Below are 14,492 nucleotides of genomic sequence, written 5' to 3' on the forward strand. Positions count from 1 at the left end.
GACACTAAGGACTGAAAACAAATGTGTTTGTGGTATCCCTTGTGGTCTCTTGGGTCAAGTTGAATGACCTCCACCAATACAGAAGTTACAGCATTAAACCTTTTTATTTTAGTCTATTTTAGTTTTTTAATGCTTATGGCCTAAACAACTGGCCTTTCTTATACATTTTGTTTCTGAATTTAATTTAAAAAAAAAAGTGTGTTGACCCAACACCTGTATTGAAAGAAACTAGCTCTGTGTACTGTGGATTAAAACCCACAACCCTTCTTTAGAAAACAGCGCTTGCGTCATACGTACGAACACGGGCGACAACTTAATGACATTGTTGCCAGGTTACAAGGCGACAGGACAAAAACCAGAGCAATTACGCGACTTGAAGTCTGCGTTGAGCTCCATCACACGTCACCTGGGTCAAAGATAAACGTAGCATCTCCTCCTTCTCTCTCCTCCTCTGAGCTGAACGTGTTTGCACCTACACCCTCATTCCTCCTTTTCTCCTCCTGCCGGTCCGTCGTGATTGTTCCTCTGCTCAGGAACCCGAGAAGAAAGAAAGCAAAAGATCAGTTTCTATCTGCAGCCACAGCTGCAATTTCATTGTAGACCAATGAAAGACGGGGAGAGATTAATGGCCTCCCTCTCTTTCTATTTCCCCCTTTTTTCTTCCCCGTCACCGCTGTCTCCCACAGCTGGTGCTTTCTGGAGGGTGAAAAGACTCGCCGCTTCCGAGTTCGACCATTTTGATTTCATAGAGCCGCAAGTGGAAATTACAGGTTATTTATATCCATTCAGCATCACTGGCAGACTCAAGATGACCAGAGAAGAGAAGAGTCAAAATGGCGGCTGGTAGCAAAGATGGGGGTTTGCCAAAAGGCACTAAAGCAATCTTCAGTATCTATGAGGTGTTTTTTTCCCTACGAAGTTGAGCTTCAGATTTTGTGGAAAACGTTGCTAAACTTTGAGCTGAAAGACACATGTTTATGGATCTTTTGGTTGCCTCGAAAACGCTTCTTGATTTCCACAACTATAAAAGGACAAGTTGGACCTGAAGGCAATCGTCGTGGTGTGATTCAAGGGCACCTGGGAGCAGCAGGAGGTAAATGTCAAACCGAGACTGACGGATCCGAAACACTGTGGCTTAGAAAGTCTGAAACCGAAACTGATCATTCCTTCGGCGTATCTCGCCAGAGGGTTTGCCCCACAAAACACAGTCCACCACCTTTACCCGTCTTAATCGTCCACCCTTGTGAGACCTGTTCACCCATGGACCTCCCTTTCATCCTTGTGTCTAAATCCCCAAGGGGGCCACTTCACCAGTTTTGTCGGGGAAATGCACTGGCCCCTGCGTTTGCGGACAAGTACTGTCCTGTGACTACCCTTGACGAAAACCAAGGTAGGTACAGTAGGTACGGTACAGTTTGGTCCGGAACTGCACTGGCCCCTGTGTTTGCGGACACGTACTGTCCCGTGACAACCCTTGGACGAAAACCAAGGTAGGTACAGTACAGTTTTGTCCAGAATTACAACAGCCCCTGCGTTTGCGGACAAGTACTGTCCCGTGAGTACCTTTGACGAAAACCAAGGTAGGTACGGTACAGTTTTGTCCGGAATTACAATGGCCCCTGTTTTTGCGGACAAGTACCGTCCCGTGACTACCCTTGATGAAAACCAAGGTAGGTACGGTAGGTACGGTACAGTTTTGCCCGGAATTACAATGGCCCCTGCGTTTGCGGACAAGTACTGTCCCGTGACTACCCTTGACGAAAACCAAGGTAGGTACGGTAGGTACGGTACCGTTTTGTCCGGAATTACAATGGCCCCTGTGTTTGCGGACAAGTACCGTCCCGTGACTACCCTTGACGAAAACCAAGGTAGGTACGGTAGGTACGGTACCGTTTTGTCCGGAATTACAATGGCCCCTGTTTTTGCGGACAAGTACCGTCCCGTGACTACCCTTGACGAAAACCAAGGTAGGTATGGTAGGTACAGTACAGTTTTGTCCGGAATTTCAAAGGCCCCAGTGTTTGCGGACAAGTACTGTCCCGTGACTAGCCTTGACGATTTCGCACCTACCTTGGTTGGGGAAAACCGAAGCGTCACTGCCACCTCATTGGCCAGTGGAGTTGAACGCCATGAGTGCAACTTCCGGATGAATACATCGAAAACTTTTTACGAACGACTTTCATGGCAACTAGAGAAGTAATTCTGTGGTTGATTGAGGAGGCGCCGACTTTTCTTGCACCGGTTATGGTGGCACGACTCCTCCCCCTAACCTGAGAGCCCAGCCCCCCTCATCATCCCGACCTGCGAGCCCTCGCCTGAGGGTACAAGAAGCGGCTCAGCGTACCAGTCTTCGTCTGACCGTCTGACCATAATGGTTTGTTTCCAAATTGTTAAAGTAGTACGATAAAAGGCACACGAGATTATAAGGTGCATTTTGTTGCTGCGTGACTGATAGCCTTGACTTAAAGCGGCGGTGTAGCTTCCTAGTACTAGTCCAGGAGGCTCCTGACCACGTAGCCTCACAGTGAGGTGGAGCCTTGCGGAGAAATACTACAAAAGCCTCACAGTGAGCTGGAGCCTTGCGGAGAAATACTACGAAAGCCTCACAGTGAGGTGGAGCCTTGGGGAGAAATACTACGAAAGCCTCACAGTGAGGTGGAGCCTTGGGGAGAAATACTACGAAAGCCTCGCAGTGAGGTGGAGCCTTGGGGAGAAATACTACGAAAGCCTCGCAGTGAGGTGGAGCCTTGCGGAGAAATACTACGAAAGCCTCACAGTGAGGTGGAGCCTTGGGGAGAAATACTACGAAAGCCTCGCAGTGAGGTGGAGCCTTGCGGAGAAATACTACGAAAGCCTCACAGTGAGCTGGAGCCTTGCGGAGAAATACTACAAAAGCCTCACAGTGAGCTGGAGCCTTGCGGAGAAATACTACGAAAGCCTCACAGTGAGGTGGAGCCTTGGGGAGAAATACTACGAAAGCCTCACAGTGAGGCGGAGCCTTGCGGAGAAATACTACAAAAGCCTCACAGTGAGGTGGAGCCTTGGGGAGAAATACTACGAAAGCCTCACAGTGAGGTGGAGCCTTGGGGAGAAATACTACAAAAGCCTCACAGTGAGCTGGAGCCTTGCGGAGAAATACTACAAAAGCCTCACAGTGAGCTGGAGCCTTGCGGAGAAATACTACGAAAGCCTCACAGTGAGGTGGAGCCTTGGGGAGAAATACTACGAAAGCCTCACAGTGAGGTGGAGCCTTGGGGAGAAATACTACGAAAGCCTCACAGTGAGGTGGAACCTTGCGGAGAAATACTACGAAAGCCTCACAGTGAGGTGGAGCCTTGCGGAGAAATACTACGAAAGCCTCACAGTGAGGTGGAGCCTTGCGGAGAAATACTACGAAAGCCTCAAAGTGAGGTGGAGCCTTGGGGAGAAATACTACGAAAGCCTCACAGTGAGGTGGAGCCTTGCGGAGAAATACTACGAAAGCCTCGCAGTGAGGTGGAGCCTTGCGGAGAAATACTACGAAAGCCTCAAAGTGAGGTGGAGCCTTGGGGAGAAATACTACGAAAGTGGAGCCTTGCGGAGAAATACTACGAAAGCCTCGCAGTGAGGTGGAGCCTTGCGGAGAAATACTACGAAAGCCTCAAAGTGAGGTGGAGCCTTGGGGAGAAATACTACAAAAGCCTCACAGTGAGCTGGAGCCTTGCGGAGAAATACTACAAAAGCCTCACAGTGAGCTGGAGCCTTGCGGAGAAATACTACGAAAGCCTCACAGTGAGGTGGAGCCTTGGGGAGAAATACTACGAAAGCCTCACAGTGAGGTGGAGCCTTGGGGAGAAATACTACGAAAGCCTCACAGTGAGGTGGAACCTTGCGGAGAAATACTACGAAAGCCTCACAGTGAGGTGGAGCCTTGCGGAGAAATACTACGAAAGCCTCACAGTGAGGTGGAGCCTTGCGGAGAAATACTACGAAAGCCTCAAAGTGAGGTGGAGCCTTGGGGAGAAATACTACGAAAGCCTCACAGTGAGGGGGAGCCTTGCGGAGAAATACTACGAAAGCCTCGCAGTGAGGTGGAGCCTTGCGGAGAAATACTACGAAAGCCTCAAAGTGAGGTGGAGCCTTGGGGAGAAATACTACGAAAGCCTCACAGTGAGGTGGAGCCTTGCGGAGAAATACTACGAAAGCCTCGCAGTGAGGTGGAGCCTTGCGGAGAAATACTACGAAAGCCTCAAAGTGAGGTGGAGCCTTGGGGAGAAATACTACGAAAGCCTCACAGTGAGGTGGAGCCTTGCGGAGAAATACTACGAAAGCCTCGCAGTGAGGTGGAGCCTTGCGGAGAAATACTACGAAAGCCTCGCAGTGAGGTGGAGCCTTGCGGAGAAATACTACGAAAGCCTCACAGTGAGGTGGAGCCTAGCTTCTTCATTTTGAAAGATTTTCCAGCTTGTACCACATAAATTCAACCTCAGTCTCGAGGCTCACCAGATTATCAGGTTCACTTTATTTGAGAATATTCCAGGATTTGAACTGCGACTTATAATTAAAAAAATACAGTACTTTGTACCCCCAACCCTAATTGAAATACCACCTAGATCTCAACCCCCCTTATTGGAAACTTTTAAATACAACTTTTTATCTCACACAACAGTGGGATGAGACCAAGTCCCTGGACTCCTACAGACTTGACAAGGATACACAACTCAAGTTGGTGCAGTCTATTGTATAAAAAAAAACGCTCTTAGACAAATACCTAAAATGCAAGTCTAGTTTTTGATGAAAGGAGCGTAAGCACAACTACCACTCGACAAAGAATCTCAAAATCTACTATATGACGCTGGACGTACGTCCGTCTCCACGACAAGAGAGGACTTCCACATCATGGACTGTGGCACTCCACAGTGTGAAGGGGTGTCTGAGGACGCGGGTCACGCTAAAAGCCGCATCAGGGCGCCGAAGCTCACGCCGACTGGGAATTGACGTAGGTTTTCACGCCCGGATAAGTTTGCATCGCCAGCTGCCGTTTCACGCCGAGACTTATGTCGAAGCTTACTATGACAGCGTGGTTACAAGCTGTGGGTATATATATGCAGCGTTCTTCTTTCTTTTGATGAAGAGAGTTTTGGGTCCTGACACTTCAAAAAAAAAGAAGGAGGGCTGAGAGCTTTTTCTCCTCCATCTGGCATAATTCATAGAATTACCGAAATTGCCTCAGATTTGTTGCCATGGTTATTTCCCCTCCTGTCCTTTTTTAAGCATTGTGTCGTCTCGGCGTCTGATGATTAGACTCGACAGTGTGTGTGTGTGTGTGTGTGTGTGTGTGTGTGTGTGTGTGTGTGTGTGTGTGTGTGTGTGTGTGTGCGTGTGCGTGTGTGTGTGTCGATAGGAGGCTGCAGGGCAATGACCTGGTAATAGTGAACGTAACCACGGGCCATACTCCAAGATAGTTGCCATGGTCACAATAATTGAGATGCTGAGCGCTCCCTCCTATTTTTCCCCCTCTTCTCTGTGTTGGTGTGTGATTGTGTCTCACAACAACTGTCTGGGAAAGAAAGAAAAAGAGAAAAAAAGTGACTTTTTAGTGAAGGAGGGCTGGGCAAATGCTACCAACTAGAGGCTGGGAGTGGAACTGCGCAAAGATGCTACTGACAGAGATAGAAAAAAGAGGGGTAAATGGTAAAGGTTTGTATAAATTAAAATGTTCATACGTTATATATATTTATATATATGTTTTATACTTTTTCAGTATAATTTGGGGAGAGTTTAACATATTTTTACTTTGCAGATGTTTTTATTTGTTCAGGCTTTTCCTTGATTTTCTGGAACTCCTGTTGTGTTATCAGTATTATCTTGATCTTTAAAATATATACTTTATTGAATATTGTTTTGATTGTTTAAGAGCTTTGTGACCCTGGTCTGGAAAAGCGCTATACAAATAAAAATTACTTACTTACTTACTTACATTCTAGAAACGATAGAATCACTGCAGAAAGGTTATACGTATAAATATGTTTAAGAACCTAGTAGAATAAAGATGATTTGTTATGTTTATATATAAAATTAATTTTATTGGAGGATTGCAAAAAAAAAGGCATTTTTGGATAATTTGTTAATAAGCACAAAATAAGCAAATAATTTATACACATATTATAAAACTTTTTATAAAATTATTGCTATATTGTTAATAAATGCTGTAAAAAGGCAAGTTTATAATTCAATTTACCATTAAAGAACTATAGAGAGAATTTGGGAATGAAGCCCTGATTTAATAATTTAAAAAAATTACATTTTACAGTATGTTAAAAAAAACAACTACAAAGAAATGTTCTTGAAAAACAAAAATAAATGTGAATTATTTTCATTAAAAGAGGGATCAGGGCTCACATCTGGTCACACACTCTGACACACAATTTATGAATGTAAAATGTTTTTGGGCTGTGGGAGGAAAACCAGAGTGCCTGAAGGAATATACTAACTCAACATCAATAAGCGAAAGATAAAAAAAGAAAAAAAAGAAAAAGAAAATCCATCATGTGTCAGACTTGAGTTCGCTGAAGTTGCTGTTACACTGTGTATGAAGGAAGGCCTTTCTTCCTCTTCCCTTCACATCATCATCACCACACACCCACACACACACACCCACACACACCCACACACACACACACACACACACACACACACACACACACACACACACACACACACACACACACACACACACACACACACACACACACACACACACACACACACACACACACACACACACACACACACATTTTGTCCTCCAGCATTCCAGTGTCATTACCGTTTGATCCACCCACGTCAGCTCCTCGTGGAGGAAGTCCTCCTGCGGGACATGCTGCATCAGGGGGTGTTCTCTCAATGCAGGGGCGTAAATCAGCAGCTGCAGGACGATGACGTGGTTTGGGAAGTGGGTCCTTGGCTTGTGGCTCCGATCGGTGCTGACGTGGAGGACAGGAGTCTAAAATAGTGAGGGTTCAGCTTGTCAAGTTTCATCCTTTTATATCTGCGGACGGTGGAAGAAACTCTTTTTCGTGAACCAGTTCAGCTTTGAATCTGAGGTTGATCCGCCTCTTCCTTTGAGTTTCTTTCTTCTGGGCCTCATCTTATTATTTTTGAACAATAAGTAAGTAAGTAACTTATATTTGTAGAGCACTTTTCCAGACCAGGGTCACAAAGCGCTTAAAGAATCGAAACAATACCCAATAAAATATATACTTAAAAGATCAAGATAACAGCGAGACCAACACAGGAGTTCCAGAAAAATCAAGGAAAAGCCTGAACAAATAAAAATGTCTTAAGATGTTTCTTGAAGGAGTCAGTAGATCATCAAACACAGAGGAAGAGGAAGATTTCTCCAAAGCTTAGGAGCAACAGCCTGGAAGGATTTCTCTCCTCTGGTCCTGAACCGTGTTCAGGAACCATCAGTAGATTCTGATCCACAGACCTCAGAGCCCGAGCTGGGGTGTAAGGCTGGATCAGATCACTGATGTAAGGAGGAGTCTGACCATGAATAGATCTGAAAGTAAGAACCAGAATTTTAAAGTTGATCCTGAAAGAAACTGGAAGCCAGTGAAGAGTTTTAAGGATCGGAGAAATGTGAGTTCTTCTACTAGAGCTGGTGAGAATTCTCACTGCAGAGTTCTGAATCAATAGTAGGTGAGACAGCTCCTTCTTGTTAAGACATGAAAACAGAAATGAAGCGAGTCTTGTGACGTTTCTTTTTTTTGTTTAACATGATTTTGTCTTGTGTAGCTTTTTCTCTTTTTTTTAGGGTCCTAAATAAAGTGAGTTGTTCATTGTTCTTTCTTATTTTCTGTCTTTCTAATTTGAATGTCCTTTGTCTGCCTTGTCCGTCTTTTCCTTTGTCGTCAGGTCAAGGGTTGTGCCTTGTCTTACTTAAAGTCTTGTCGTTTAGACTTGTGTCTTCTTGACGTCTCACTGAGCTTTTTTGGCAACTTTTTTAGTGTCTTGTCTTTTCAAATCTCCGTCTCTCTCGACAGGCCTCACGGGTTGCGTCTTTCCTCGACGTCTTTACAATCATACTTGTGTCTTGAACTTGGTGAAGGGATCGTCAACTTGCTTTGATGTCCCTGTTCGCAAACTTTTATCGCAACTTTTTGTTGTCTTTGTCTCGGCAAGTTCTTCCCAAACAAATGTTGTCTAAACCTTTTTTTTTAAATCACTTGTTCTACGTCTCTTTTGTGCCACACGCCTGCTCACTCTTTTGATCGTCTTGTCCCTCATAATGTTACGTATCTTGAAATTAATTCTGTCTTTTCTGAAATGTGTGTCGCCTTATAACCGTATCCATTCTTCTTTATGTCTTTCATCCTCTGCTTTTGTGAGACAAAACAGAAGCAGATTCTAGAAGCTACTGATGCAGCAGGAAGTGGGTCAATAGTTAAAAAAAGGGGGTCAGGTCTGTTTGTGTTTATACTTGAGAGAGAGGGGGGTCATGTCAGTGGGGGTGTCACAGCTCCCCTTGGGATGGTCAGCAGGGGTTCAGAAATGATCATGGACGGAACAACAGACACTAAATACATCATCAGAAATACATTTGTGACTCAGAGCAGTTCTGCTCATGTTGCATTTATCTTTAGATGTGACAGTAGTTCAAAGGTCATCACCTATAAGTCGGTGGTTTTAATATGTGAGTCTCAAATAGAATCAAATGTTAATTGTGTTAAGATCTTGTTGTTTGTTTCTTTTTTGTTTGCTTGTATAATTCGACGTTTTTTAAAGTTTAAAGTCAACTTAAGACACTTTGCCATTTAAATAGGACTATATTAGAGAATTAAAAAAAAACAGATCCCAGCTTATCAACGATGAGTGAATCACAGCAAGACAGTGTGGAGGAAAAACGTTCTTTTAGAAGGCAGAAACCTCAAGCAGAACGAGACTCATGGTTGACAGCCTCCTGCTGTGACCGGCTGGGAGGTTTCGATATAATGCGATAAGCCACAGTTGCAATGAAATTCTTAAATAAACTATATACTTTTAGCCCTTGTGTTATCTCAGGGTCAAGGTGACCAGAAGGCCTGAAAACAAATATGTTTGCGGTTTCCCTTGTGATATCTGAGGGTCAAGGTGACCCAAAGGTCTGAAAACAAATATGTTTGCGGTATCCCTTGTGTTATCTCAGGGTCAAGGTGACCTGAAGGTCTGAAAACAAATATGTTTGCGGTATTCCTTGTGTTATCTGAGGGTGAAGGTGACCCGAAGGCCTGAAAAATAAATATGTTTACGGTATCCCTTGTGTTGTCTCTGGGTCAAGGTGACCCGAAGGCTTGAAAAATAAATATGTTTGCCGTATCACTTGTGTTATCTCAGGGTCAAGGTGACCCGAAGGCCTGAAAACAAATATGTTTGCGGTTTCCCTTGTGATATCTGAGGGTCAAGGTGACCCAAAGGTCTGACAACAAATATGTTTTGCGGTATCCCTTGTGTTATCTCAGGGTCAAGGTGACCTGAAGGTCTGAAAACGAATATGTTTGCGGTATTCCTTGTGTTATCTGAGGGTCAAGGTGACCTGAAGGCCTGAAAAATAAATATGTTTACGGTATCCCTTGTGTTGTCTCTGGGTCAAGGTGACCCGAAGGCTTGAAAAATAAATATGTTTGCCGTATCACTTGTGTTCTCTCAGGGTCAAGGTGACCTGAAGGCCGGAAAACAAAGGTCAACGACCTCCCTGTCTTCCAGTGGCGGAGGTCGTTCACTTTTCATTAATAGATTATTATTAATATTTCATAATCTTTTTTATTTTACAACATTAATCTACATGAATATTGCATCAACCACATGCGTCGGGCCACATAAAACCACCCGGTGGACTGAATTTGGTCCCCGGGCCATGACAGGTGTTTTTTAATTTTTAATTTTTCACTTGTCGCTGTCTTTTTTTCTCCATTCTGTAAGTCGTCTCCATTAAGAAGTCTCACACGCAACAGTTTCTGATATTTACCGGGGGTCCCTCAGTCAGAGGCGGCAGAACGCGAGGGACATTTGGAGTCCATATATATTTCCATATTTCCAACCACGTGTCCGACTCCTCACCTCCCCACAATACATTGTATTTTAATCAGCTGCTGGAACTAAATGAGCCCCAGTTATCAGGCCGGAAACAGCGCCCTCGTCTTAATCATATCAGATGGATGTTGAAGCGATGGAGCCGCTGGTCTCCAATCATTTTATCTTTAATTACGTCTTTCAATGGGAAACTTTTTATATGTAAATCACACCAAATACTGTCGCCTTGTTCCAAACAGACGCTCGTCCTTTCATGCGCCTCTTCTTGAAAAAACAGGGGTTGACCGTTTCCGAAAAATGGCTTTGATGTTCCTTTCCAGTGTCTCTCCTGGACGCAGACTCCACTCTCTCTTTCTCTCTATCTCTCTCTCTCTCTCTCTCTCTCTCCGTCTGACGGCGGCGGCGATAGCGCTCTCTTCATTACGCGCTTCATTAATTTAAATGCTAATTGATTCTGCGAGGGCCTTTCAGACGGAGGGCCAAGCCCTGTCTTTCCTCATTGATGTCAGGGTGTGTGTGTGTGTGTGTGTGTGTGTGTGTGTGTGTGTGTGTGTGTGCACCTGCTCTGGAGTGACACATCCTGACAGCCTCTCCTGCCTGTCTGTCGAGCCTGGAGTGCGGCTCCGATATGACTGGAGTGTCACAACCGGCTGAAGCCGGAGAAACATGGAAGGACACTGGGAAGTTTTTTTTTTGTTTTTTTTATATAGAGGAATAAAAGAAAGGAAAACAACAGCAGTCGACGTGTAACAACAGGACGGGGTGAGACGTGGGATGCGGCGGCGGTTTAAACGATTCTTGTTGCTAGGAGACGCCAGGGCTGGATGCGAGAGATAAACGCCGGGATCCTCCCCCGGTGAGAGCCCAGGGTTGGGAGAGATTTGGAGACGAGGGAGGGAGGCGAAGAGAGGTGGAGGAGGGTGATGTGGGGGGGGGGGGGGGTGTCGTCACTATTCATGACAGATAAGCCGTCTTTTATCCTCTGTCGTGTTACACAAGTTTACAAAGCATCAGGATGTGTTGAACAAACTCCATCTTCCTAAAGTGACACTTTTATCTCCTTCTTCAAACTTCTGGTCTCACCTCACGCATCTTTGTCGTGTGGTGTTGTGTCTAAAAAAAAGAAAGTTTGAAACACAACTAACTAGGGGCGTGTATCGGCAAGAAGTGGGCATATATTGTGATACTGTAGTGACAAGAATATATTTGTAGTATTGTCCGAGTACTTGACTCTGGTGTTGCAGTATTTACAGACCACATGACTCTCGATGAAGTCGTAACTGCTTTGATTTGTTTTTAAACCAAAATATAGTCCAAACGTCAGCTATATAAGTGGATGGTCGACTGTATCCTCTCGTCCTCAGTCATCGCCGAGATCTCTTGGGATTTTATTGTTTCCCTTTTAGCTGCGGAAGATGTAATGACTGCTGCCATCTAGCGGCCGGAAGTTAAATCGCAACACAATGAACAACAATGAACAAATTCCATGAGTATTTTTAAATTGTAAATCTTCTTAATTTTATTTTATAAAATAATAACGTGACTGAAAAACGTTTTGAAAGCAAAATAAAACATCATTTATTAATATATTATATATTTATTTACTTTCTAAATATTGCAATATTTAACTATCTTGATCTTTTCTTTGTCTCCTTATGTCGTCTTGAATGTGACAAACTCTGTGTCCATACATACTTTTATCACCATTGTGTTGTGTTGTTAGAATTTTCTTGTGTGTCTTACCGTGTACAACCTTTATTCAGTTGTCTTATAGATTGTGTTGTCTACTCTGACAAGGTTGTTTTCTAATGACAAGTGATATCTCAAACTTTCACTTTTTTATGTTTGTCTCTCCCTCCCTGTCTCATAGGCATCTTAAATAGTTCCTTTTTCCATTCTTGTATGCACTTTATTTTGCAGTTTTTGTCTGAAGTTCAAGGTAGTTTAATGTCCCCGAGTTGTATTTTTTACTTGTGTTTTCCTTCTTATGTTCTGTTATGTTGATTTTGTCTTCTATTATTCTGTCTTATTCCTTATCCGATCCTAACTTTCTCTTGTCCTCTCTTGTCCTTCCTGGAATATAGTTCTCCTCCCACATTTATATTCATATATGTGTGCGATCAACTCGTCTCACCTTGGGTTTGTTTTTGCTTTAGGTCTCGAGTCTCTGTTGCCTTTTTTGTTGTCTTGTTTTCATCGTACACTCACTTCTTTCTTACCTCTGGTCTCCCGCATAGGTTACAGAAGTATCTGCTGTGATTTGATTTTTAAGTTTACAGGGTTGTGATAGTTTATACTGTAGACTAGTCACTTCCGGCCACTAGATGGCTAAAAGGGAAACAATAAAACCCCGAGAGATCTCGGCGATGACTGAGGACAAGAGGATACAGTCGACCAGCCGCTTATAAAGCTGACGTTTGACCATATTTTGGTTACAAAACAAATCAAAGCAGTAAGACTTCATCGAGAGTCATGTGGTCTGTATATTCTGCAACACTCGAGTACTTGGACAATACTACAAATATATTCTTGTCACTACAGTATCACAATATATGGCCCTGTATCGCCCGCTTCTTGCCAATACACACACCTAGTTAGTTGTGTTTCAAGCTTCTTTTTTTTGCATCGACTCTGGGTCAAGGTGACCCGGAGGTCCGAAAAAAAAATGGGTTTGTGGTATCCTTTGTGTTGTCTGTGGGTCAAGGTGAACAACCTCCCGGGCTTCCAGAAATACATATGCAGTGGTGGAAGGGATACCACAAACACAAACACTTTTTCGGGCCTCCGGGTCACCTTGACCCTGAGATAAAAAAAGTGTTCAAATTTGGGGTCCCGAACCTTTTTTACACCACGGACCGGTTTAATATCAGCATTATTTTCACAGACCAAAACAGCCAAAATAAAATGGTCATGACAATAATAATAAATCTTATAATAACGCTGAATCAGCTGGAGAGTTTAACTTATTTTCTCTACCTAACTTACTTTGAATAAACTCAAATACGGGAAATATTCTGGTAATACGATACATATCGTGGCAATGACACGATATATTGTGATATTGTAGCAACTGCTTTCATTCGTTTTAAAGCCTAAATATGCTAAAAACATCAGCTTTAAACGTATCCTCTCGTCCTAAGTCATCGGCTGGAATTTTTCGCAGGGTTTTTATTTATGCTTTACTTGAGCAGGACATGATGACGGCTGCCGGAAGTCTAATTAAAACACAAAATGAAAAAAAAAACCTCGTAGGATATTAGTATGTTAAGTTATTAGCAGATTTAAAAAAATCAAATTTATAATTTTATTTTATACAATATAAACTATTGATGATTGTTAAAATAAAATATGATGATGACAAGGAAAGTCAATACAATGCTGTTAAATTTCGATACACTATAACAACCTTCATATTCACTCAAGGACAATACAAAGCTTTTTTCTATTGGGAATTTCTATTGAAACTCAGTTCAGGTCTGAAGTCTTGAGTTCTCTTGCATTCTTTCTGAACCCTGAATCTAAAATACTTGAAGCTTCTTCTTCTACTTCTTCTAATTGGAGACACTTGAGCAGATCCTGTCCACGTGGATCCATCCGCTTCTCTAGAGCCAATTGAAGTCCGAGTCTGAATGTGAAAACTCACCGCCACCGTCGAACAAAGACAACAAGAGCTTCCTCTCCACCGACCCGTTCACCGCGATTAGTCATGAAAGGAGACGCTGAGCTGCGATTGGCCAAGAGGGCCGAGGGGTCCCGGGGATTCGCCGGCGGCTCATGCGAGGTCTCTGATTGCTATTCATCCTCTGATTACAGCCATTTAGACCTGCAGCCGGAGGGACCCACGTCTGGCTGGTCCTTCTGACGCACAGAGATCTATCGTGGTGCCTTCAAAGACCCCTTTATTTATCCAGGAAGTCTCACGACTGTGTTGAGGACAGTTAACTTAGCAAGCTAATTTATTGAAATACTTTTTTGTTCAAGTGTCAAATGCTAACAGAGCTAGACACGTTACAGTTTAACAAAAATAGTATTTAATAGCACCTCAATAAAAGCGAGGTTTTAAGAAAATAATGATACCCTTGTGTTGTCTCTTGGTCAAGGTCAACGACCTCCCTGGCTTCCAGAAGTACATGATAGGGGGTAGGGGTCTTTCATCTTGACCCAGGGACAACACAAGGAATACCACAAACATATATATATATATATATATATATATATATATAATATTTTTGCATCGTCATATTTTATTTATGTATTTTTTGTAATTATAATTGGTTTGTATTTCAAAAAAGTGTGTTAAAATGAAAAAATTAATTTAAATTTAAAATTTAAATGAACAAATAAGATATATTCCAAGCGGTCATAACGTCCTCCTCTGCTTTACCCACAAGACAAATGACGAATTCGTAACGGCTTGATTTGTTTTGCAACCTAAATAGATG

Source organism: Callionymus lyra, chromosome 10 (genome assembly GCF_982586985.1).
Source record: "Callionymus lyra chromosome 10, fCalLyr1.hap1.1, whole genome shotgun sequence".
NCBI classification, from domain to species: Eukaryota; Metazoa; Chordata; class Actinopteri; order Syngnathiformes; family Callionymidae; genus Callionymus; species Callionymus lyra.